The sequence below is a fragment of the Trichosurus vulpecula genome, chromosome 7, assembly GCF_011100635.1.
Source record: "Trichosurus vulpecula isolate mTriVul1 chromosome 7, mTriVul1.pri, whole genome shotgun sequence".
NCBI classification, from domain to species: domain Eukaryota; kingdom Metazoa; phylum Chordata; class Mammalia; order Diprotodontia; family Phalangeridae; genus Trichosurus; species Trichosurus vulpecula.
This window is the reverse complement of record NC_050579.1, coordinates 205,585,382-205,612,370: the sequence shown is the minus strand read 5'-3', so window position 1 is coordinate 205,612,370 and position 26,989 is coordinate 205,585,382. Positions and strand designations below refer to the sequence as shown.

Sequence of the window (26,989 nt, the reverse complement as noted above, 5' to 3'; positions counted from 1 at the left end):
ACTTGAGAATAACTGTATTAGATAATCTCTAAAGTCCTATGATGAATCAATGAATGAATGATGAATGCCTGAATGAAAAAGCATTTAAGCGTTAAGTGCTAAGAATACAAACACAGAAGCTAGAGAGTACCTGTCTTCAAGAAATTTCTATTCTCTTTAGGAGATGGTACAATAACAAATTTGGTAGTGATGTTCCCAGAAAAGTGTTTTGATTTGAAAAATTATAGGGATGGTGAGTAGAATTATAGGGAATTGATTGCCATACCCTTCCTAGTAGCAATGCCGATTTGATTATTGAACTGGTAAAAGAAAGGAGGGTTTAGAGACTAGGGGTAAGCATGTGCAATGATGGCAGGGTATATAGTATGAGTATGACTGGACTGGAATGCGAAGCATGAATGAGCTGGCTAAGTGTAGTGGTCCGTGTGACACGTTCGGTAATCAGGACAGCTCAGACTCAGAGAAGGAGTTTCAGAGCTGAGAGGGCTCAGTTTCTCAGGAGGGTTCAAATTCAGGGTAGATGGGAAGGTCTAGTATTTTGGAGGATGGAGCAGCAGGTAGTACAGATTATAGCAAAAAGGTCAAGGTGGAATGAGCCTCTTATTTGGGTGATTGCTTTATCTACAAGGTAAGATACACAGGTAAATGAACACTATAACATATCTTTTGGTTCACATCGCTACATGGTCATTGCGTTACTTAGGGAAGAATTACTTTCCCATCTTCTGTGATATACTTAGTTTTCTTCTACTTTGTTTGTGTGTTTGGTTTTGCCCAGGAGATTGCATCAGCAATTTGAAAGCTATAAGGAACAAGTGAGGAAAATTGGGGAAGAAGCCCGGCGTTACCAAGGAGAGCACAAAGATGATGCCCCCACTTGTGGCATTTGTCTGAAAACAAAGTTTGCTGATGGTTGTGGCCATTTATGTTCTTACTGCCGGACCAAATTCTGTGCAAGATGTGGAGGCCGAGTTTCTCTGCGATCAAACAATGTAAGTGTGGAAAAAAAAAGAAATAAATATATTTGATGAAAATAAAGCCATTATGATTTCTAACCCTGGAAATACATATATATATATATATATATATATATATATATATATATATATATATATATATATATACATATATATTGAAAAAGAAATATATGTATAAGGAGATATGCATATTTTGGAAGTATTTCTCTTGCCCTGTTATATATTTTCCTTTTATGTATCTCTCTCTTTTAAAATGTCAGTAATGGGATGAAAAATGAAGGTAATTTGGTTAAAAAGTTACTTATTGTGTGTGTGAGATTTTTTTTCACATTGTTTTAGGAATTGTTTTATGGACCAAGCCTTAACTAGCACTTTTCCCCACACTGAGGCAGCTTAATAAAATAGACCTGAGGGACAAGCAATATGAAACTCTCTCTCAAATTAACTTTTAAAGCTAATTCAGTTACATGGGTATAGAAAACAGGGAGACAAGGATCTTAGGATACAATGAGACTTCACTGCTCATCTGGAGAGCTCATCTGGAATGAGAAGTCTTTGAGATGAAAGAAAATACTATATAGTGGCTTCCAATTTTTCCTAATTATTCTTACCAAAGAGACCCTGAGATCAACTGTTTCCATGGTACTAGAATGTAGGTGGTGCCAATGTTCTCTAAATTTTAACATCCTGTTGAAAATTTCCAGTTACCCCACCCTAGTTATGGCTCTGCTTTTAGATAGAACTCATTTTCCTCCAGAAAAGATTGAGTTGTATCTTATTGAGTTGTAAATTCCAGGAAGTTTTTATGACCAGGTTGGTTATAAAACATTAAATTAGTTTCAGTTTCAATGATTTTAATGTTTAAAATAATTGGGTTTTTTTCTAATTTTCATTATACGAAACAAGAACATAACCATTATTTTCCAGGTCCCTTTAATTTTAAAAAGTAATTTATAAATGATTCTATATAGAGTTTTACATAAAATAATACAAATAGAAGGTGATGTGTCTTTGTGATTAGCAACATAAGTTTTATCATCTCATTAAAGAGAAATCGATAATGTCCTAAGTTTGTCCGAACTCGAGTTATTTAGACACCTATAGATATAAGAATTATCATGATAATAAATGAAGTCTGTCTCCTTATTGCTATTGTGATTGGGCTACAATTTTGTGCTTTTTCTCCTCTCTGTTATGGTACCCAAGTTCCTTATCGCTTCTAATTGACATTTCCCTTTAATACCTATGCATTTGTGAATATAATTCTATGAAATACTTTTATCTGTAATACCACTAATGGAAAAATCTTGGACAAATTTTTTTTAAAAATAGCCTGTAGATTTTCAAGAAAAAGAGACTACTTTGACATTGAAATATATTTTAAATATATGATGCTACTATGTAAACAATCAAGATGGTAGAGGATTAGAGGAATTTTTGGCCCTCTTTTTTAGGTTATCTTCTTTTTAGAGAATCTCTCATATTATCTTGTTTAGTTATAAGCACTGCACTAAAAATAACATAAAAGTTCTATATAACATTGATTTTTTTGAAGAGCATGTAGAAGACAAAAAAGAATCTTCAGCTGTTGTGGCAGATAGCATATTTTGTCTGAGAGATAAGAACAAAGGACCAAAACCCTTCCCAATAATAACTAGCCCATTTTGAGAGGTTCCGAATAAGTAAATTTTGGGGAACATTCTTATATATGAGACCACAAAGATACTGCAATGATTATCTACTGTGGGATGGAAACAAGCCCACAACAACGGGATTAATCATTAAACATGAAAGTTCTTAGGCACAGCTTTGATCAAAAAAAGGAGAGACATAAAGGAAACATAGCAAAGTATAGCAAATATAGATTAACAAATGAAGCAAAATATAGCAAAAGAAGCATTTGTTCTTCAGAGAGGTCCTGAGCCTCAAGAAAGTCAGCCTTTCAAGGCTCATCTAGCCATGAAAACTGTTTTGATTTTTTTTGGAGGGATAAGGTCAGGAGGAGAAGAAAGTTAAGAATAGGAAAACAAATCTACGTATTTATTCTTATGTTTAAGCCTATCCTACCTTATTTCATTATAGAGTTGATTTAAATTGTCAAATGATCATCTTTGAAACTGCATGGGTTATGGGAAAATAATTAATTGAAGAAATATTTTTACAACACTACAACCTGATGGATGCTAGTCCTTACAAAATTTTCTGGTGTAATCACAGTGTTGAGATTGCTAATATTCCTCTTTTCTGGTCTTTATTACTTCATTTTGCTAATGTTTCTCATTTAGATTTTTCCTAGTTGAAATGTATGTCTCTTTTTGTATGCATGAATAATGAAATCTTTTTTATTTAGGAATTATGCTTTTGCTTTTGAAAATTTTATGTTTTAACTTCATAGACACACTTGATATAATTGCCTTTAAGAAAAACCTTATGTATTAATATGTGCTTCCTTTTCTTTTTCTCTTCTTCTTTCTTTTCTCTTTGCCCTGCTTCCTTGGATGCTTGCCCAAAGGAGGACAAAGTGGTTAGAATCCATGTTTTCTTTTCTATCATTTATTATTATAATGTTGTTAAACTTTATTCAATAAATGTTCAGCATATTGACGTTAGCCACTGTATTTCATAAAGCAACTCAGTGCTAAAAAGAGCTCCTTCCTCCTTCTTGTGCTCCTCAAACAATTAAGATTAAAATCAAGGGGCATTAAAGGGTCTGCTATGTATGCAGACAGTCCTTGTAATTTTAAGCCCAGGAGGGCAGTGAATTATACTATAATTTAAGTGATCGTGAGCTCATTTTGGCCTCTTGGCACTCAAACTCATAAGGACTCTTCCGTTTACCTTCAGTAACAATGATTGCTAATGGGCTCTATTTTCCCAGTACTCAATTCCTTCTCACTGTTCAAGCAAGAAGCATAGGCAGGTGCCTCAGTCCTTTGCTGTAGGAGGAATGTAGTGAGACTGTCTCCATAGGGCTACTGAGATAAAAGAGAATCCAGAGATCAACACTGATCTTATCCACAGAATGGAAACAACCAAGCTGATCTCTAACCAGATTTATATTAGCCTCTCACAGGATCACTATCCTTCCTCACCCCGTCCCTGCCCCTGTTGCCTCTCTCTTTTCAGCTAGACTCTTAAGAAGAGACCTCTTATCTCTTCTGGGCAACCATAGTGGGCAACCATACATAGGGAGATCAAATGGAAACCATCAGCCTTCACCATCCAGAGAAGTTTGTTTAGTGTCAATTGGTATTAAAAAAATTGAAACAAAATTTGACTTATAACTTAATAGAAGCAGATGACACTCCAATCTAATTATAAAGAAACCTTACCTTTCAGTAAGTTAACTTTTACAAGAGAACTGAAGTTCATACCTTCAGGCTATGATGGGCATTGGAGGAAGTCTTTAGTAGAGGATTTACTTAGATTTACTTATTTATTTAGAGAGTTCCCCTTTATGTAGTATTTTCAGGTTTACAAAGTGCTTTTTTTCTTTTTTTTCTCATAATAACCTTGTGAAGCAAGTAGTTAATTTGAAATTATTGGGAGCAACTTTATTACCATCTCTTCCATTATCTCTTACTATTTTTGTTCTATCTTTTTCATTCAACAGAGCTCAGTTGGAATTTCTAGGGGCTCATGAATGATCTGATGTGTGCACAAGGCATCAGTGAAAGTGTAGCGCATTACCACTCAGCTTAATAGATTTCATGGAAAAATAAAGTCTGCATAAGCTACTTTGGATACGAGAAAAGCAGAAATGATACTGAATCTAGTATAAATTTGTGGTTTTTAAATTGGATTTTAAAATGTTTGAGCATTATAATGTATTAAGAGAAAAAATTAAGATTTTAGAGGTTCTAAGGTCTCCAAAATTAAAATAATTCTTAGAATTCATCTTATCCGTTTTATAGATAAGAAAACAAAAGAACAAGAAAGAAGAGTGGTGTACCCAAAGTCCCTTTTCTGACATCTAGTTCTTTGTTTTGGGGTCTTTGATGCTGCAGTTGTTGAAGCATGAAAAGGGTTGGTCTAGTTTGTGGTAGGCCTTGCAGCTTATCACATACAACATGTATTCAAGAAACTACACTCACAAAAATTTTGGATTATTTAATCATATACATACACATTATATATGTGTATATCTATGTACATGTGTATCTATATGCACATGTATTTGCAGACATATATCCATATATATAGTGTGTATTAATGTAGCATAAGTAACATGCATATATATGTAGTCTTTTTATAGTGATATTTCTTATAAAGATAAGACAAAGAATATAACAAGCAATGGTTAGTGGTACGTATATAAAATGGCATATATATGCATATGTTTAAATGTAAAATATAAATAACAGACTATATATAACAGAACAGGGTGTTCCTGAAGTCTGGACACATAGGAAATATGGAGTTATTGCATCGAGTTCATGTGAATCTTGCAAAGCGCATCAACCTTTGCATCACAAATGATGGAAATCATACTGAAGATGTTATTTGTTAATATTCAAATTAAATAAAATGCTGTTGAAAATTTCATACATTTAATTTCTTGAAAATATGTATTTTTGCCTATGTGTCCAGACTTTAGGAACACCCTATATATAGTTGACACCCTATACACATACACACATACATATGTACGTATATATGTATGTGTATATATATATGTATATATATATATATATATAAAAACATAAATACATGTACAAATGCCATCTAGACCTGCGATTTATCAATGTGGGAAACTCCCAATGTGTAAAATCCCTTTACAAATACAGATCAGCAATCCATCTATAAATTTAGAGAATTTTCTAGGACCCCTGAGAGAATAAGTGGTTCATTCACGATCACATAGCTAGCATGTATATAGAAATTATTTAAACCTAGATCTTCCTGAGTCCATTGTCAACCCAACATTATGTAATGTAAATAATGTGATGTATGTAAATTATGATTACTACTCCTAATAATAATAATAATAATAATAGCTGTTATATAGTACTATAAGGTTTGCAAAACACTTTATAATATTACAAATATTAACTCCTTTTACCTCACCACAGTCTGGTAGGTAGGTCCTGTTAGTATCCTTATTTTATAAATGAGGAAACTGAGGCAGACAATTAAGTGACTTGTCCCAAAGGTCACATAGCTAGTAAGTTTCTGAGGATAGATTTGAACTCAGCTCTGCCTGATTTCAGGTCCAGCACTTAATCCACTGTACCATATAGCTTCCTCTGTACATACAGATGCATTCAATAAACATTTTTATCTTTCATTGGTGGGGGGTCTCCTTGATAGGAAGTGCTGCTCTTTCAGTGGCATCACATGTGGTTAAAACTCATACTGATTTAACAGGCACTCATCTAAGCTAAAACATCCCACCAGAAGAAGACAAAATTTCTTTTTAGACAGTTTCAGAAAGGTAAGTATATTATTGTGACCCCAAAGTATACAAAAGGCTTAGGTTAGTCTAAAGTTTAAGAAAAAAAGGACAATGAACTTTGAAAATGCAACAACTTTTTCAAATAACTTTATATTTATTAAGATCTATTCATTCAGCACTTTATTTTAAAGTGTGTAGTAATTACTTATTAATTATTCTTAATAACTTAATGGGATAGTTCAATTTAATATTCTTATTTTTCACATCAAGGAAACTGGAATCAGGTTGCCCTGGTCCAAGGCAAACATTCACTGGCAAATACAGCATCAGAATAAAGTCCTGGACAACACACCTACGCTTTCCTTATTTCTCTGAGTCATACTTTCTTTTCTTTTTTCTTCAAATTTATACAATGTAGTTTTCTGTGAATACGATGTGATCAGGAAGAATAAGCTGGGAAGAAAAAAACCAATATTTCTCCCACTAATAGTCTACATCCTTTCAGATTGCTATAAAATAATGAAACAACTAGGTGGCCCAGTGGATAGAGCATTGGGCCTGGAGTCAGGAAGACCAGAGCTCGAATTCAGCCTCGGATACTTACTAGATGTGTGACTAGGCAAGGGACCAAAAAAAGCTTCTGCCTCAGTTTCCTCAGTTGTAAAATGGGGATAATGACCTACCTCCCAAGATTTTTGTGAAGATTAAATGAGATAATATTTGTATTGTTTAGCACAGTGCCTAGTATAGATTAGGCATTATAGAAATGGTTATTCCCTTTCCCTCCTTCCCCTCATGAATTGTAAATAGCACCACAAATAAATACTAGTATGTGTATCAGGAGGACGTAAACAACATGAGAAAAGGGCACTGGTTCTTCAGTCACAGAACTTGGGTTCAAATCTTATTTTTGTCACTTACTACTAACTCTGTGACTTGGAGCAAGTTATTCCATCTCTTTGGGTCTGTTTTCTTACTATTAAATGAAGAGGAAGTGAACTAAATGGACTTGAAGATCCTTTCAGGCTCCAATTCCTATTATCTAAAGGATAGTTAATACTTTAGTACTTTTTAAATTCAGTATTTCGAGGATATATTTCACAATTCTTATGCCTGAAGAAAGCTAATGGATTTTTTTTTAATTTAGGTTTACCTAAAATCAAGACTAAACTTAGCATTAAAGACAGTGTTCCCTTCAAGGAAATGGATGACATTTAAAAAACTGATCTACCTGTTTGAAAAATAAAATTGTTTTCTCCCTGAGATAGTCTGACACTGCAATTCTATACATCTCTTTAATGAGGACAAGATAAAACTTCTTCCTGGTTTATCAGTCGCATTCTTTGGAAAACCTTCCATTTCTCCCAGGGAAGATATTCTGTCATGGACTACCAAATTAGCACATATCAGCTGTCCATATCCTCTCCCATCTGGGTGGCAAACAGAAGAATTTGGGGAGCTCACTTGCTAACTTTTGTATTTAGTGGGCCAGCTGAGTAGAACATTCCAAATTCATTTCCCTTTAGAATTGACTATAAATGCTGATTAGTATTGTTTAGGGGAGAATGCAGCTTATAAATAGAGCCATTGAAAATGTGCTTTATTGCATTTCCAGTTTGGCTTTATTTCCACAACAAAGAGTACAGTTTTCCATATTCTAAGACTATTTTACCTTAAGGAACTACATCCCTCAGGAAAATAATAGCCAACTATTTTTTTTTTCTTATGCTTCAGGTCTGCTGAAGCTGAACATGCCTATCTTTTAAGTCATGTGATATTATTTCTGCTATTTGCAGGACAAATATTTGCATTTCATTATGTCAGCATGTTTATTAATTAGGAGTTATATTTACAAAATCTTGATTCTTTAAACTGGCCCATCAAAAATTTCCCTTGCTATTTCATCCTTATAAATCATACTTTGTGACATGTTTATATAGCAAAACTTAGTCTTGGAAGGAAAAAGAATTATAAAAGTGTTGGGGGAAGAGGAAGGAGTTTGTAATTTCCTTCATCAAAGGTGGTATTAATTGTTTGGCAATGAGTGGACAAATGAATAATACCACAAATATTAAATTCTTCTTCATATCTGTCCCAATTTTCTCTTAACCTTCCCACTAATGGCTTCAGCATTCTCTTCTCACAGGAGCTGCTAGAGGCATAGAGGCAGTGGACAGAGAACTTTTAAATGATTTGCATAATTGCATTAAATATTTATTTCTCATTATGTAGAAGCTGCTCAGAGTGAGCCATATTTAGGGCATGCTCTGGCAAAGAGTATGATCCTAATTTAAATTCTTCATTTTTGAAAAGATGATAGTACGGTTTTTTTAGGCCCTTTCTCACCACCGCTATTTTCAGATACTTTGATAGATACGCTGTGTAGGAAGTCTCCTTAAAATATTTTCTCAAAGAGGATAGGATGGGCCTAATATAGAAGAGCATTTAGATAAGTATATAGACTAGAAAATGAGGATATCATTCAAGATAAGAACTTCCACCAGATATTGTTAAAGTTGATTGAATATCACTAGATGTTCCTTTAAAGATTATCTTTTATCCCAATGAGGTTTGTACTATCAGTTTGAAAATAGCTTCTATATTGGATCAGTTAAAAGACCATGCAATGTATATCCTTAATCTATTGAGGAATCTCTACCCTGTGTGCTAATGAGTGGAGAATTTGCATCAACTATATTTGACACTCTTATGTATATTGGAAAGATGTTGTAATTTTGATATTCCTGATGATGCTGGTCTTCGTGGCCCAGCGCTGTGCTCCAATGAGCCAACTCCCTCTCCCAATGTAGATCTATAAGTACTCTACAACCTGTAGACTTGAAATGTTCCCTTAGGGGCAATGAGAGGTTAAGTGATTTATATAGGGTCTCATAGCTAGTACATATATATCACAGTCTTCCTGACTGTGCAGATAGGTCTTTGTGCTACCTCTCCATATCCACAAGCTCATCTATCTGGAGTGTGAGGGGACATCAGAAGCCACCTCATGCAACCCCCTCATTTTATAGCTGAAACTGAGGCCTAGAAGTTTAAATGACTTTCCCAAGGTCATCCAGATAGCAATTGTCTGAGATAGGATTCCTGGTATTACATAAAAAAGCAACAAATACTGCATTTGTGGGGCAAAGTCTGATTATTGTAGGCAGAGCTCTATTATTCTAGTGAATTTTAACTAACGTACTACTGGAAATAAAATAAATAAATGGTGGTACTTGGTCACTGTAGGCATTCAGACTGGAACTGGAAAGAGTGCGGTCAGGATAAACTTTGGATTTGTCAGATTGGGTGTAGTTTGCCATTATATTTAATGGTCAGGCAGACAGCTACGTTCTGAACATTGGAGGACAATGAAACCACTTCTTCAGGTGCAAAATGAGTGGGACAGAAATACTATTTCTTGGTAACCTGTTTCTCATTTGCAGCTAGCATCTTCCTCTCTAAGACTTCTATCTCTTCTATATATATTTCCTATTATGTTTTTTTTCCTCCATTAGAACGTAAGTTGCCTAAGGGTAGAGACCATTTGTTCTTTATCCCTTTCTTTGTATCCTTAGAACTTAGCATGGTGCCTGGCAATTAAAGAAGTGCTTATTAAGTCCTTATCAGTAGGTTGGTTGATTGAATGGTTCCTCACAACATCTTCTATGACAGAAATAAGGCAAAGATTATTATTCCCCTTTTATATATGAAAAATCTAAAATTCTTTGAGGTTAAGTGATTTGCCTGAGAAATACAAGATATAGTGCTGGACCAAGAATCAACAGAGTTGCTTTGTAAGTTCCACCACAGATACTTGCTAGCTGTGCTCATAGACAAGTCATTTAACCTCCAAGAACTTTAGATTCCTTGCATGTAAACTGAGAATCATAATACTTGCACTCTGACCTCAGGTACTGGGAAGAGTGCCTTGCAAATTTTGAAGCATTTTGTCAATGTGAAATGGTTTTATTTTTGCCCATGGTCACAGAGCTAATAAACCTAGAAGAGAAGAAATGAACTCAAATCTCCTGATTCTAAAATAGAAGTAAAGAGGGAGGCCAGCAAAGGAAAAAGGGAATAGGCAAGTACATGGTTTGAACCTAAAGGAAGGATCTTCAGAGGATTCAAACCTGAGCTTTCACCTGGAGGTTTTTATATGGTCTCAGTGAGGGGAAGTATTATGAATACACAGTTGATGTCTCTCTTGGAACAAAAACATAGACATTTGACTAGGGTAAAGGCAAGTCATACACTCCACATTAGTTGTCCCTTTTCCCCTCCAACACTCACAAAAGAACACAAGGACACAGAAGGGAGTTGCCAAACATAGAAGCAGGGTGGAAGTGCAAATGCCCAAGTTCAGAACAGAGGAAACTGTGGTAGTCACACAGCTGGGACAGATTTCCATCAGCTCATACTTCTCCACATGAATGCAATAGTGACAGGCCTGTGCTCTAACAGGCTGCTGGCCTCTTCTGTGGGATGTGTTATTGTAAAATAGAAACATGATTGGGTTTCATAATTAGACTGCCCACAGGACTATGTAACCCAAGGGACCTACCTCCTCATCCACAGTGTTGGGCACTGTTCTTTGTTTTCCAGTCTTGCAAATTGGTGAGACTCAATTCAACAAAATTCAATTAACCATTTATCAAGGTCCTACTGTGAGCCAGGCATTGTAGGTTTATGGCTATAGCTCATTGCCCCCATGTGAATTAATCCAGGAAAAATCTCCCAAATGATTTATTTTCCCTTTTGACTATGCATATGAATAACAAGAGCTTTTATTTTTAAATTTCTTTTTCGAATGATGGCTGTAGGGGCTTTAGGGTAGCAAAAACAAAGCAATAATTACAAACATATTCCTTGTGCATATACCTCTTCATGTGTCTTCCTTATATGTCCACTCTTCCTGTTGATATTATATGTATTTGTGGGAGAGAATGCCCTCAGTTTATGGAGGAAATGTTTTGTTGCAACTTTTAATTAAATTTCTTTGCTTTGAACTAAAAAAAAGCCTCTCAAATGAAGCCAAGGTATGAATTGTTGTCCAGTTTGTCTCAAATGTAGGTGACAGGACACTCAAATCATGCACAAGGACTTGGTATATAATTTGGCATCCAGCATGCCACATCCTTTATTTCACCCCACAGAAACTATACCAGATGCTAAAGACTTGAGTAACCAATGGATAAATACAGAAACATAAAGCACTTTAATCTATCGGTTCCCTCAGAAGGGAGGTAAACTTAGGATTGCTGTCCTGCCTTTAGTTTTCTGGTGTCCCTTTTTCCACAGACCTTTACTCCGTGGTTTAAATCCCTCTGGAAGGTAAACATGCCTTAAAGCACATGTACTCCATGTACTTCATTATTGAAGAATAAAAAACAATATTATCTCTGTTCTTCTAGTAGAATGCTATGCAGGAGCCATGTGAATCATCATCATCGTCATCCTCTTCCTCCTCCTTCTCTTTTTCCTCCTCCTCCTTTGAAATTTTCTCATTCTAGAAGGTCGAATGTTCAAATTCTCAAATTCGGTAACTCTTGAACTTTAATATACTCATGACCTTCACCCTAGTTTGGTGCTACTTGAAAACAAAACAAGACTACTTCCTCCTTTATTAAAGGCTAGATTATAGCCTAGAGAATTCATATCCTCCCTTTCCTTTACACAGGAATTTGGAGTTCAGTAGTAATGTCATTAAATTCCCCTCTCTAGTTTCATAAAGCACTCTCCTTCAGCCATGTATTTCTGTTATAAGTTGGAGGCAGGATAGAAGGGAGGAAAGACACATCCCATCTCTGTATATTGCAGCAGTATAGAATAAATTTCAAGGTAAAGGGTGAAGATATGCCTCTGGATTGGAGTGTCTAACATTCTTTTATATACCAAGAAGAGGAGTGATCAATCTTCAGCTTACCAAAAAGAATTCCTTGTGTCCTATCAGTTGCCTTCAATGCCTGTAATGTCAATGACTCAATTTACACTCTTGATTTGATCAGGGCCTCCCCCATTTACCCATTTTTATACCTGTATTGTAGTAGATAGAAAGCTAGACCAGGAGTCAGCATATGGGTTTAAGTCTCATCCTAGATGCTTATTAACTGGGCAGGCAGTGCTTTGACCAGGAACAAAGCAAGTTGAAAAATCAGTCAATAAACATTTATCGATTACTATGTGCCAGACACTGTGCTAAGTTCTGAGGATACAAAAAAGGCAAAAAACAATCTCTGCCCTCAAGGAGCTTATAGTCTAATGGAGGAGACAACATGCAAGCAAATATATACAAGCACGCTATATACAGGATATATAGGGAAGAAAATAACAGAGGGAAGGTACCAGAATTAAGAGAGTTTGGGCAAGGCTTCCTCTAGAATGTGTGGTTTTAGTTAAGATTTAAAGGAAGCCAGTAGGGAAAGTAGAAGAAAGAGCATTCTAGGCATGGGGGATAGCCAGAGAGAATGCCTGGAGCCAAGAGATAGATTGTCTTGTTTGTGAAACAGCCAGGAGCCCAGTGTCACTGTGTCAGGAAATAAGGTGTAAGAAGACTGAAAAGGTAGGATGGGGGCAAGGTTGTGAAGGACTTTGAATGCCAAGCGGAGTATTTGGTATTTTCTCCTGTGGGTTATAAGAAGACACTGGAGTTTACTGAGTAGCAGGGTGACATCACTCTAGTAGCTGAATGGAGGATGAGTTAGAATGGGTAGAAACTTGAAGCAGTCAGACCCACCAGCAGGCTATTACGATAATCAAGGTGTGAGGTTATGAGGGCCTGCTGTGGAGTGGTGGCAGTATCAGAGGAGGAAACAGAAAATATTGGAGAGAAGGTACCAAGGTAAAATTGATAGATGTTTTCAAAAGCTTGGGTATAGGAATTGAGAGATAGTGAGGAATACAGGATGGCTCTTACATTGTGAGCCTGAGGGACTAGGTGAATGGCAGTACCATCTACAATAATAGGGAATGTGGAAACATAGGTGAGTGTTTGGATTAAGAGATAAATAAGCTCTGTTTTGGACATATTGAGTTTCATATGTCTACTGGACCTCCAGTTCAAGATGTCTAAAAGGCAGTTGGAAAGGAAAAATTCAAGGTCAGCAAAGAGACTGGGATAGGAAAGGTAGATGTGAGAATCATCAGCATAAATATGGTTATTAAATCCATAGGAACTGATTTATATGACAAGTATTACTTATGTGTATTAGGAAATTCCATTTATTTTACTTCAAAATGGTTTTCAGAAACTAAGAATTGATAAAATACAAGACCTGTTTACTATACAGCAATCAATCAAACGAAAAAGCATTTATTAAACACCTGTTTTATGCTAGGGCCTGGCAATACAAAGACAAAAAAAGAAATAGTTCCTACTCAAGCATATCCTCTAGAACTAGGTCTAAGCCATTCTTACCATCAGTCATGCTTCCAGGCCATTCAGAATCCTGGAACTGTCATCTTAATAACTTAAGCTAACTAAGCTATCTCTGGGCCTTGCCATCTGTCACACTGTGCCACCTTTTGGACTTTCACCTTTTCTATCTGCCCTATTGCTGAATTTTCTATACTGTGTTTTTTGCCTCAATTAGAATGTAGTGAGGACAGTCTCACTTTGTCTATTTGTGGTTAATAAACACTTTTTTCATTCATTCAGATAACATTCTATTTCCCTGCATGTGACAACCCCAGTACTTGGGATGAGTATGTTGGGAGAATAAATATCGGCATTGTTAAATTTGTTCAGAGTGTTAGTTCATCGGTGTTGTCACATAGGTGAAATTCCATCCAAGGTGTTTGAATTAGCTTAGGTTGCAATACATTAGATAACCACCAGGTAGCACTCTTCACAAACTTTTCCTTTGGGTCTATTCCTAGGACTACAGGCTAGATATCTTCTAATTGACTGAGAGCCTGAACAACAGTAGGCAGCTTTCCCCCATCCCGATGTACTATCATTACACTAGACATTTGCTCTAGAATCTAGGAGATGAAATTTTGATGATATACTAAAATAGGAAATTTTCCATTTATTATGTTGAGAAATTATTCTGATCTATTTTTTAACCCTTTCTCTGGACCTTTGTGTGTACACATATCTAGACACAGTATTTTGTGGTCATATGCCTTCGCTAATATGGCATACAAATCTAAAAGACAAAATTAATTCTTGTATGTCATGCCTGTTTCTCACCAGATCTTCAGTGTGGACAGAAGCATCCTGAGATAGCATACCTTCCGCTTGTACCACTGTTAACTGTCCCTTGATCCCCAAACATTGGCGCCTCTTTCTGGAAGTCTCAATTGAAAAGAATCTGAAGTAAAAGTCTAGAGTAAAAAGAAAACAAATAAGAAAGATGTGGAAAGGAAAGTAATAATGATAATGTTGCATGGTTTCCCTAAGTTTCATCAAAAACCCAAAGGAGAGACAGGAAATCATTTTCCCATTCTCCTCAGAACTTTAGAATTTACTCTTCCGTTTTCCATTTGAATTGTTTCCTTGGTTCCAGAGGATCTCCACAAATACAGGAGGTTGAAGTGGAATTCCCTAGGCAACACACACAAACATGTGGACAGTATTGTTCCCTCTGATAAGACAGGTACCTCCTCAGAAACTTAGTCTTTTAGCCTGGGAAACTAAGTCTCTCTCTTTGTCTCTTTCAGATTTATACATTACTAGAGCTATGAGTACCTTTGAGAGTTCATATATTTAAATCTGAAGTAGACCTCACAATTCCAATCCAATCCTCTCATTACATGAATGAGGGAAGTGAGACCCAGAGAAAAGAAGTGACTTGCTGAAGGTCACATGACAGGCTAGTTGCAATGCTGAAACTAGAACCTCCATCACCAGACTCCCAGCTCAATGCTTTCTTCTAAAGCAGTTGCTTTTAACCTTTTCGTGTGTGTGTTATGGACACCTTTGGCAAACTGGTGAAACTGATGGGTTCCTCAGACACAATAATGCTTTTAAATGCATAAAATAAAATACATAGGATTACAAAGGGAACCAATTAATTGAAATAGTTATCAAAAAAAAATTTCATGCACCTCAGGTTAAGAGCCCCTACTCTAAAATCTATTAGCAAATTAAAGATTTTTAGAGGAATCTGCATCTTGGGGATCTAGAATAAAGTATCTTTTAATTAGATACTGAAAGGAGTAAGTAATTAGTCCTATCTAATTAAACATTAAGTTCTTGATTTTGTACACAGTTGTACTTGCATCCATGTTATTAGTTTTTTTAAGAGTTTCATTTTTGCCTTTTGTTTTTTATTGTTTGTTTGTTTTGCTTTTTAGTGTGAAATATTAGATATAAGAACTTAAGGAAATATCACACTAGGTTAAATCATATCCAGCCTAGCATGTGTGGCAATGACACCAAGAAGCATATTATGGAATAATGCAGTAATTGGTCTCACAAACATCATCCTTAAAGGTTTGGAATGTGTGCTGAATGTCCTTCAGTCCCCATCATGCATCTACCATCCCTGAATATAGATAATCTCTTCTTAAATCAATCCATATTTTAGGTCTCCCCAATCACTCTGGGTCACACATTTGGTATGCCACATTTATCTTCTGGGTAGAGAAATATTTGAACTCTGGCTACATACTTAAATTTTCAAGGTACGCTCAGGATTTCTAGCACTGAGCTAATTTTACTGTTCTTAACCCTGACAAATCTCAACTGGAAGCCTGAAACTCTACAATTAATGATCCATTTAAGATAGGTTAGCATTTCCTTCTCCTTTCAAATTGGAAGACATATGGAAGGGGAATTTAAATTAAACTGAGCAAACATTTATTAAGTTCCTACTATGTGTAAAGAACTGGAACTTTCAACTAAAGGAACTTAGAAAACTCTTAATGTCTTAGTGTGGGTAAGCTTATCAAATTACTTTCCAATCTTGTAGGAGACACTGGGATAATATAAGGACAATTTAATCAACCAATAAACATTTAAGTACCTACTATTTATCAGACATTGTGTTAGGCACTGGGAATATGAGGGCATCAAAAAAACAGTCCTTGTCCTCATGGAATTTACATTCTTTTGGGGGAGATAGTATGTACAAGTAGAAGCATTTTCTTGTTTTCTCTCTCTGTCTCTCTGTCTCTCTCTCATATATATATACACATACACATGTGTATATATATACATATATACATATTGTGAGTATATAATATACAATGTTTCATATGTAAAATATATACAATAAATAGACATATACACTATAACATATATACTATGTGTTTGTGTATACAAATATATAATATATACATATATAAAAATATAAACTTAGGTATAAATATTATATATATACAATTTTTTATATACACATAAATATATACATCTATCTATCTATCTGGTGTGATTAAGAGTTTCAAAGAAGTAACTTGGCTAAAGGGATCAGCAAAGGCTGATATGGAAGGAGTACTTGAGGTGAGTTTTGCAGGAAATTAGTCTCTTAGAGGCAGAGGTGAAGAGAGAGCATTCTGGGTGGAGTTGGGGCAGGGGGAAGACAGCTTGTGAAAAATCCCTGAGCTGGCATATGGAGTGTCATGTTGAGGAAAAGCGGGAAGACTAGTTTGTCTGGACCATAGTGTATGAAGGAAAGTAATCTATAATAAGGTGTCAAGGGAGTTGGCTCCATGTTGTGGAAGGCAAACAGAGGAGTTTGTGTTTGATCCTAGTATAGGAATCCTCTTGCATTCATTGAGGAGATGAGTGATATAATCACACCTGTGCATCGATGAGATTGCAAAGTGAAAAGATTCGAGGTGAGGAAGACTGCTGTAATAATAAAGGTAGCTAGGTGATACGATGAGTAAGAATGGTAGACTTGTCAGGAAGATCTAAGTTCAAATCCTCCTTCAGATGCTTATTAGATGTGTGACCCGGGGCAAGTCACTTAATTGCTCTTAGCCTTGGATTCCCCATCTGTAAGATGGTGATAAATTCGACCTTCCTTTGACATCTTACTTTCCATTTCTTGCTGAACATGTAATCTGGGAGAAAGGGGCCAGGCCAGGCCGACATATATCTGTGTCAGTATAAGATAATGTACAACTTCTATTGCCAGACTGATCTTCTAACCAGGATTTGAAAAACCTCTGGTGCAAAGTGAAACAACCATCCCTTTGACCTCAGGCCTTCCATCTCCTACTGTGCTTATTCCTTGGGAAAGAGGAAAAGGAAAGTCAGTAGATTGGGGCTTTATCCTACTTCCCTTTCTGCCTAATCTTAAGCCTTCAGTGGGTAGAGGAATGCTGTTTTGGGACCTCCCAAATGATCATCTTACCATGTGACAGCTATCTCATGCTATACTTTTCTATAGCCCTATTTCAATGTCTGTTCTCCTTTGGGGAGAGGAGTGATGCCTTCCTTTCAATGATGAACTTTCTCATACCTTTTGATACCCTACACACCCCAGTGATTCTGAGTCCCATCCCTGTCAATCTTCTCATCCCTGTCAATCTTCTCACCCCAAAGTTCCTACTAAATACTACCCTCCTCTTCCACTACACCCTCTGGAATTCCTGTTCCATAGGCAACAAACTTCACTTCATTCTAAATCTTTGCCTCCCTCACTCCTTCCATCTCTTAGCTATTACTGAAACCTCGCTCCCCCATGATGACACAACCTCCCTGTCCACCCTTTCCAGTACTTACTTCACCTTCACTCATTTCTCATAGCTTACTGGTTGTATTATGAAAGCAGAATTTATGATTTCAAAGAGAATCATATATATGCCTGAAAGGTTTGGAACCGCAGGATATAAGGAATTCTCTAGGTAGAAGGCAGAAGAACTAAAGCATGTATTTAAACTCCACAGTAACAGACCCACAAACCAGAGTCCCCATTTTGATATTTTGATCAAAAGTTTCCAGGCCCAATAAGTCTGCCTCACAAGAGTAACCAGGAGGCCACAGAGAAGCATGATGGTATAAAGCAAAATCGTGTACATGCTTCACCTCTAGGGTAAGAAGATTACCCACTGGCCTCAAGTCCTTGTTCAGCACTCCTCACTCCACACGTGGGTCAGTTCTGCTACCAGCAGCTCCTGCATCAGCTTCGGCTGTAGGCATCTCTGGCTCCAATGGAAAGGAAAAAAGGGATCTTCAAGCTGTCTTCTCCCCTCTTATAGAGTTTTTAACATCATCAAGCACTGCCTGAATGACCGGGCCAATTGGTTCTTGAGTTGGCCCCTTCCTCTAGGTTAACACCCAATAGGGCATGGCTCTGGAGTCAACACCTCCCCTCAGCCAGCCCCATGAATCATCACACAGGAAGTTCTCTGCTCCCAGGCATGGGCCTCTGGGCTTCCTGCCCCGGAACAGGTCACACAGGAAGTTCTCTACTCCCAGGCATGGTCTCTGGACTTCCTGCCCTGGAAGAGAAGCTGCAGACCCAGCACCCAGCAAGGCTCAATGAGATAAACTGAGTCACTCAAAGAAAACAAAGGCCACTCTGGCCACACTGGTTGAGGTGGGGGAGTTGCAATAACACTTGCTCTCTAAACACTTCCAATTTCTCTTTTTGCCTTCATCATTTAGTAACCTTTCCTCTTCATTTGAGGTTCACATTATTTTCCTCTACCACTTAGCCAAAATCCTTGTAGCCCCTTCCTTCCCACAATGAGTTCATTATATGGCTCAGTCTTTTTCTTTCCTCAACTCCTACGTTTATACTAATGGACTTCAATCTTGATTCTCCTCCAAATATTCTAACCATTCAATTCCTCAACCTACTCACTTCCCATGAGCTACTTCCCCTCCCCACCTCAGACACACACAAAGAGGGTCATACCCTTGATCTTGCCATCACCTACAAATATCCTACTTCTATGTTCAAAAAATCACAAATTCCCTTGTCTGATCATAACTCATTGGCTTTCTCTCTCACCCTCTGTATCCCTTTATCAAAACTTACTTATGTACATTGTGACTTTCAATCCCTTTACCCTTCAATTATCTCCCTGGCCATCTCCTGTGCACTCCCCACCATCTTCTCTTTTCCCCATCTTGAACCCTTGATGAACCAATTCAACTCTATACTGTCTTCTCTTGAATCCCTTGTCCCCTTATAATTTCTCTGCATTCTGCCAAACCTTAGCCTTTAGTCACTATACCTTCACTCTTACTGAATGTTGCTGAATAAAAGTGAAGAAAATCATGTAACCGTTCTGACCAGCTCCACTACAAATTTATGCTACATAACCTCAATTGGGCCCTCATTTCTGGTAGGCAATCCTATTTTACCTCTCATATCAATTCACTATCCCTCTCTTCACAGTGGTTCTTCCCAACCTTTTCATCCTTCCTCAAACCCTGGATTGCCCTCACACCACCCTTTTATCTGAGAATGTTACCTCATATTTCATAGGAAAAATTGAGACCATTTACTATGAGCACCCTCTTCTCTCCCCTTCCTCATCTCATACCACTTATATGTCTTTTTCCTTTAGAACCTTCTTCACTCTGTCTCACATGATGAAGTGACATGACTGTTTACCAAGAATAGTCCCTCTGCTCACTCAAATAATCCTATTCTATCCTCTTTCTTCCATCAGATTGCTCCCTCTGTCATCATATTTGTTGTTTAGTTGTTTCTCAGTTGTGTCTGACTCTTCATGACTCCATTTGCTGTTTTCTTAGCAGAGATACTGGAGTAGTTTCTTCTTCGGCTCATTTTATAGATGAGGAAACATAGGGTTAAGTGACTGGCCCAGAGTCACACAGCTAGAAAGTGTCTAAGACCAAATTTGAACTCATGAGGAGGATTCTTCCTGACTACAGGCCCAGCATTCTATCCACTGCACCACCTAACTGCACCATCCCCACTTTCACTTATTTTCAATATTTCCCTGTCTACTGGCTTCTTCCTTACTTCCTACACACATGTCCATATTTCCCCCATCCTCACTTAAACCTTCCGTTCCCCTATCAGCCTATATCTTCTTTTTCCTTTTGTGGCTAAACTCCTTGAAAAGGCCATTTACAACAGACCCCTCCATTTTCTCTGCTGTTATTCACTTCCACAGTCTCTTACCATCCCAGTTCCTTAGGCTTAAAATTTAGAAGTCATCTTTGACTCCTCATTATCTCTCAACCCACCCACCCCCGCATATCCAATCTGTGGTCAAGGTCTATCAACTTTACCTTTGGAACATCTCTGGAATATGGCTCTTCTCTATTCTGACACCGCCACTACTTCAGTGTAGGTATGCCCCACCTCACATGTAGAAGACTGTAATAACCCACTGGTGGGTCTGCCTGCCTCAAGTCTCTCCCCATTCCAATTCGTCTTCCATACATCCACTAAAGTGATTTTTACTAAAGTACAGGTCCAACAATGTCACTTCCCCTCACCCCTAAGTCAAAAACCCCCAAAGGTTTTGTCACCTCCAGAATCAAATTCAAATTCCTTTGGCATAAAAATTCCTTCATAACCTGTCACTTTTCTAGTCTTCTTACACTTCATTCCCTGTCACAATCTAATGACACTGACCTGTCTTCTGTTCCATGATCAAGATACACTATCTCTTAGCTCCAGGCATTTTCTCTGACTATCCCCCATGTGTAGAATCCTCATTCTCCTTATCTTTGCCTATTGCCTTCCCTGGCTTACTTTAGGTCCCAACTAAAATCCCAACTTTTATAGGAAGCCTTCCCAACTTCTCTTAATTCTGGTGTTTTCCCTCTGTTAATTATTTCATATATATAATACATATATATATATATATATATATATATACACACATACACATATATATGTATATATGAAATTTATACATTTTGGTTTGTTTGTTGCTTCACAATTAGATTCTGAGTTCCTGAAGGTCAAAGACTATCTTTTGCCCCTTTTTGTCTCCCCAGGACTTAGTAGAGTACTTGATACTTAATAGGTGCTTAATAAATGTTTACTGACTACTAACTATTGACTGCCTCACATGGCTGTGAAGAACAAATGTAATAATATATGTAAAGCACTTTGCAAATCTTCAAGCACTATATCATTATAATAACAACTATTAATAATAAATAATAATAAGTCAAATAAGAAGTGATGACTTGAAACAGATGGTATAGAGGGAACTGAGGCATATGGAGAGTGAGAAAGCATTAACACAGAAATAAGAGAGCTGATATGATGGATAAGGAATAGCAAACATTGACTTCATTTAGTGTTGTCCAGGCCAATCTTGTTTTGTATAATGGGATTTTTTAGAAAAATTCCTGTTCAGACCACATCAATGACATTCATTCTTTATAAAATTCTGACATCTCTCTTCTTCAGGTTCCGTCTTTACAAATTAAAGGAAAGAAAACTTTTAAAGTATCTTCTTATGTGAATGCTGCTTAATATTTATGTTTATTTCACTTCTCCTTTTAACTGCACCATTGATATGATCATAATAGTTTGGCACTTCAAAGCTTCAAGATTTCATTAGTACAAATATCATGCATTAGCGCAATCCCTCTCTGCTTCTTTTTTAAAATTAAATTTTATTGATATCTTCTGTTTTTACATAATCTAGATTTCCCCCATATTCTCCCATTATTTCCTTACCTCAGAACCATCCTGTATAAGAAATAATATTTTTAAAAAATAAAAAGAGTAAGAAATCAGTAAAAACAATTAATACACTGAAAGGTACGAAAATATATGTAATGTTCCTCACGTGTAAATCTTCTCCCTTTGCAAAGGAGTGAAAAAAGTTATCTTCTCATATTTTTTTGGGGAGGGGGCTGTGCTTGTTTTTTGTACATCCACTTGAGATTGTTTGGTGTCTGTTGTCCTTTCCAGTTCCATCGCTGAAGTCTTCGTGTATATTATTTTCTTGTTTCAGCTTACTTCACTCTGTATTAGTTTATGTAAATCTTTCCATGCCTTTCTGTTTTCACTAAATTTGTCATTTTATAAAGCACAGTAAAAAACCATGACATTCCTGTGCCTGAACTTGTTTTGTTGAACTTCTTCAGTCATTTCAGTCATGTCTGACTCTTTGTGATCGCATTTGGAATTTTGACAGGGAAGATACTGGAGTGGTTTGCCATTTCCTTCCACAGCTCATTTTACAGTTGAGGAATTTGAGGCAAACGGGGTTAAATGAGTGGCCCAGGACCCCACAGCTAGTAAGTGTCTGGTACCAGATTTGAACTCAGGAAGATGAGTCTTCCTGACTCCAGGCCCAGCCTCATTTAGCCATTCCCAAATCAATGGATGTCTAATTTGTTTTTAGTCTTTGCTGCCACTAAATGTGATGCCATGAATATTTGAATATGTTTGGGGATTTTCATTAAATTAATGCCATTTTTGGAGTAACGTACCTAGTGATGAAATCTTTGGGTGAAAGGGTATGAATAGTTTAGTTACTTTATTTGCATGATTCTATTTTTTAAAAATGACTGTTCTAAATCATTGTTCTACCAAAAATTCCCTTTCATCATTGATTATTCCCATCTTTTGTTATGTTTGCCTGTTTGCTGGGAGTGAGATAAAATGTCACAATTATTTTGATATGCATTTTTCTTATTATTAGTGATCTGGAACTTTTCGATATGACTATTAAATAGTTTATAATTCTTTTGAGAACTGTTCATATCCTTTGATAACTTATTTATTGAGGAATGGCTTTTGGTCTTATATCTGTTAATCGTGTATGTATATTATACACACATACATATATACATGGCATACTTACGTGTACATGTGTGCATATTTATACACGTGTATATATATGTGGGTATACAATGTGTGTATATGTGCACATATATGTGTATGTGTATATGTGTGTACATATATATATATATATATATATGTAATTTGGATTACAAACCCTTATCTGGGAAATTTTATACATACTACCACCCCCCCACCCTTTCAATCACTTCCCTTTTCGTCCTAGGCACACAACTTTTGCTTTGCAGAAGCTTTTCAATTTTACACAATACAAATTATGTATTTTTTTTATCATTGTATGTGTTTTTATCCCCTTTGTGGTAAAGAAAAAAATTGTCTTTCTCATCTCTATGAAAGTTATGTAACTTTCCTTTTAGCATATGGTCTTTAATATTCTGGTCAGTTATCAATTTTGAATTAATAATGCAATGTAGTAAAAGATATTGGTCTAAGCCTAATTTTTGTCAGGCTGCCTTGTAATGTTTCAACAAATTCTTAGAAAATAGGGAGACTTTTCCTAAGTAATACGTATTTTAAGCTTTATTGTATACTAGATAGTTGAGGTAATTTATTTCTGTTTCTTTCTTGTCTAGTCTGTTCCAGTGATATACTTCTCTATTTTTAACCAACACCAAACAATTTTGATGTCTTCTGCTTTATATTATAGTTGGAGGTCTAGAAGTAATATTCTCCATTCATTTCTAATTTTTTTCCCTTATATTTTATAGATCTTTTATTTCTCTGTATAAATTTTGTTAGTTTTTCAAGTTGTAGAAAACATACTTTTGAGATCATCTAATTGGCATAGCAATAAAACTATAAATTAAGTTTACAATATTGCCATTTTTGTTATATTGGGATTGCCCAGTCATAAGCATTGAGTATTTCTTCAGGTATAAAAGTTATCCTTTGTTTTTTTAAGGCACACTTTGTAATTGAATCTTTATGTGTATTTTATAATCTTTGCTAGACTGATCTCAGATTTTTATGCATTTTAAAATAATTTAGAATGGGATTTCTATTACATTATTTCCTCTTGGAATTTGTCATTATCATACAGAAATATTGTTGATTTTTATGAGTCTATTTTATTACCTGCGACTTTGCTGAAACTATTATCTTTCTCAATTAGTAGCTTTACTGAATCCCCAGGATATTCTAAGTAAAGCATTATAGGATCAGAAGACAGGGAGAGTTCTATCTCCTCTTTACCTATCTTTACTCCTTAATTTCTCTGTCTTGTCTTACTGCCATAACTGGCATTTCAAAAAATATATTAAATAGTATCACGTCATGTTTTATTCTGTTTATACTTATACAAGTCCCCATTGTCTCCCCATGAGAACATTAGCTTATTCTCACTGAAAGCATATTTGGTGCAACTTCAGTCAAACTCAGCATGATGAAGGACTAATAATGATTGTGATTTCCCCCACAAATAGAAGAATTGGAGTGGAAGTTGGGGGACTGCTTTTCAAGTATATTGTCATTGATATTCAAGGCTTTCAGTTTTTGTATTAGGTTGAACTATAAATCCTCTTGCAAGAGTTCTTAACATGGAGTAGATAAAATTTATTTTTATAACTATAATTTGATATTTTTTGTAATCTTATGTGTTTTACTTTATGTATCTAAAGCATTATTCTTAGAAGCATCCATAGACTCCTGTAGATGCAAAATGTATCCCTCATGCAAAAAAAGATTAAGAACCCTTACTCTAAGATCTCTTATAATACTAAGATTTTGTAGATTATTATGATAAAAGAAGAAGTTGTAATGCTTCTGATGGTGACCTCTCTCTTCATGTTTTTCCAACATTCTTCACTGGGGCCTGTCCCTATTCTTGCCTCATTAGTAATGACCACAGAATTAAACTTCCTAAAATTACACACTTTTAAAACATTTAGAGGCATCTGCAAAACCTTGTCACATACACTCAGATTATCTTCATACTATACCATATAAAAAGATAATTCCCTGGTGAGAAAAATGTCTTCACCCATCCTAAGCCATTGATGTATCCTTGAGCAACTTTCATGGCAGTATGAATTCTTGCCAGGTGGAGTGACTGTCTTTATAAGGCAGATTCCCAAATCTCCTGCCCTAGGGGTACCCCTGAGCTCCTTCAAAATGTGAAGAATGCTGGGTTTATCATATTCCCAGAGAGGATTAACTAGGAATTCTATAGTTTATGTTAATTTAGAAATTTGCAATCCAGAATTTGATTCTCAAGTTTGGCAGGAGAAGCAGAAGGATGCTAAAATATATTCTTCCTGTTTGAGAAATTATAGGTATTACTAATTGGTCAAGGAAAATTAAGTCCATTAAAATATTTGTCTTTGTGTGCTGAAGCTACATTATCTAATAAAGGTTTCACCAACATCCAGGTCCTGAGGAATAGCAGGCTTTCCCAGAAATTGCTGAAAGGTAGCGCTAAGTAATACAGCCTAGTTAGGTCAAACCCCTTCACCTAGAAAAGGATGGGATGAATTATGTAAGAAACAACTAGAGGGACTGAAATATGGCCACAGGGTTATCTTCTAAGGCTAATAGGATTCTAAAAACGCTTGTTTCAGTTTATCTAAGATTGGTTAGTTTTTAAGAAGCTCCAGCTACCTTTGTCAAGACAACAAGTATTTATTAAGCATTTATTAAGCATAAATTAAGCACCTACTATGTGTCAATTTCTTTATAATTATTCTTTCATTTGATTTTCACAACAACCCTGTGAGGTAGGTGTTATTTTTATCCCCATTTTACAATTGAGGAGGTTAAGTAACTTACCCAGGGTCACATAGCCTGAAAGTGTCTGAAGCCAGATTTGAACTCAGGTCTTCCTGACTCTAGGTCCAGTGCTCTAACCATTGCCCTATCCCTGTCTTTATCTACTTAAGCCTAAAACCACACAGATCCCAGCATTTGCAAGATATCTGACAGTTGGGACTACCTGAAAGACAGTTGGGATACTGTCTAGCTAGAGACCATCTTTAGGAAGTAGTTCATTTGCCACTTCATTTCCCAAAGTCAGACAAATATTTATGAATGTAAGAGGGAAAATCTGTTTGAAGGGGACCCATCAAGAATCAGTGAAGTGGATGTGGGTAGAGCTAAGATAGTAGAGTAAAAGCAGGGACTTGCTTGAGCTCTCCCCCAAACCCCTCCACATACATATAAAAAGTGATTCTAAACAAATTCTAGAGCAGCAGAACCCACAAAAAGACAAAGTGAAAAAAATTTCCAGCTCAAGACAACCTGGAAGGTCTACAGGAAAGGTCTATTGCACCAGGCTGAGGGAGGAGCACAGTCCAGCACAGGACACTCTAGCACAGACCAGGCCCCAGCAAACCTGGAGCAGGCCTTGGGAGGGAGTGACTGTATCAGTAGTAGTGGTGGCAGTAGCAACATCAGTGGCAGCAGCTGCTTCTGGATCTCTTAGCACACAGACAATAAAGGGATCAAACAGCTGATTAGAAGGATATTGCAGGGGTCTCTTTGTTGACACTGAGGCAGGACTCTGTTGCTTTGCCCATACTTGGATCTAGGTCACAGTCCTGGGCGGCAGTCCCAGGGTGAGGAGGACTAGCAAAGCAGAGCTTGTGGCAGCAGTGGAGAGGGAACCCTTCTCACAGTTCCAGGGCGTGAAAGAACACTTGTGGTTGCTCACAGATCAAACAGACCAAACAGACCAAACAGACCAAAAGAGGGATAAAGAACTCTCCTTAGATCATGCCACCTTGGAAGCAATGAAAACTTACAGGTCTCTAGAAGTGTCTCTGAAAACAGCTGCACAAAACCCCTGAAGCTTGGGACAGTTCACCCTCCATGCTAGAAGCAGATCCCTACCTTAACAAAGAGCTAAAAGTTAAGTAATTGGCGGGGAAAATGAACAAACAATGGAAAACAACACTCAGACTTTAGAAATTTACCTT

General features: G+C 36.5%; 1 protein-coding gene across 12 annotated transcripts in view; it reads left to right on the top strand.

Annotated features, from left to right (window-relative positions):
• The first annotated feature begins 777 nt into the window (after positions 1–777).
• The window catches only part of RIMS1 (regulating synaptic membrane exocytosis 1), a 425,786-nt gene continuing 399,574 nt past the window's right edge, over positions 778–26,989 (top strand). For all 12 annotated transcript variants that reach the window (XM_036766397.1, XM_036766395.1, XM_036766392.1 and 9 more), the window contains exons 1-2: positions 778–992; positions 3,490–3,501. The gene's annotated coding sequence lies outside the window, so the exon portion shown is untranslated. The remainder of the gene's footprint in view (positions 993–3,489; positions 3,502–26,989) is intronic.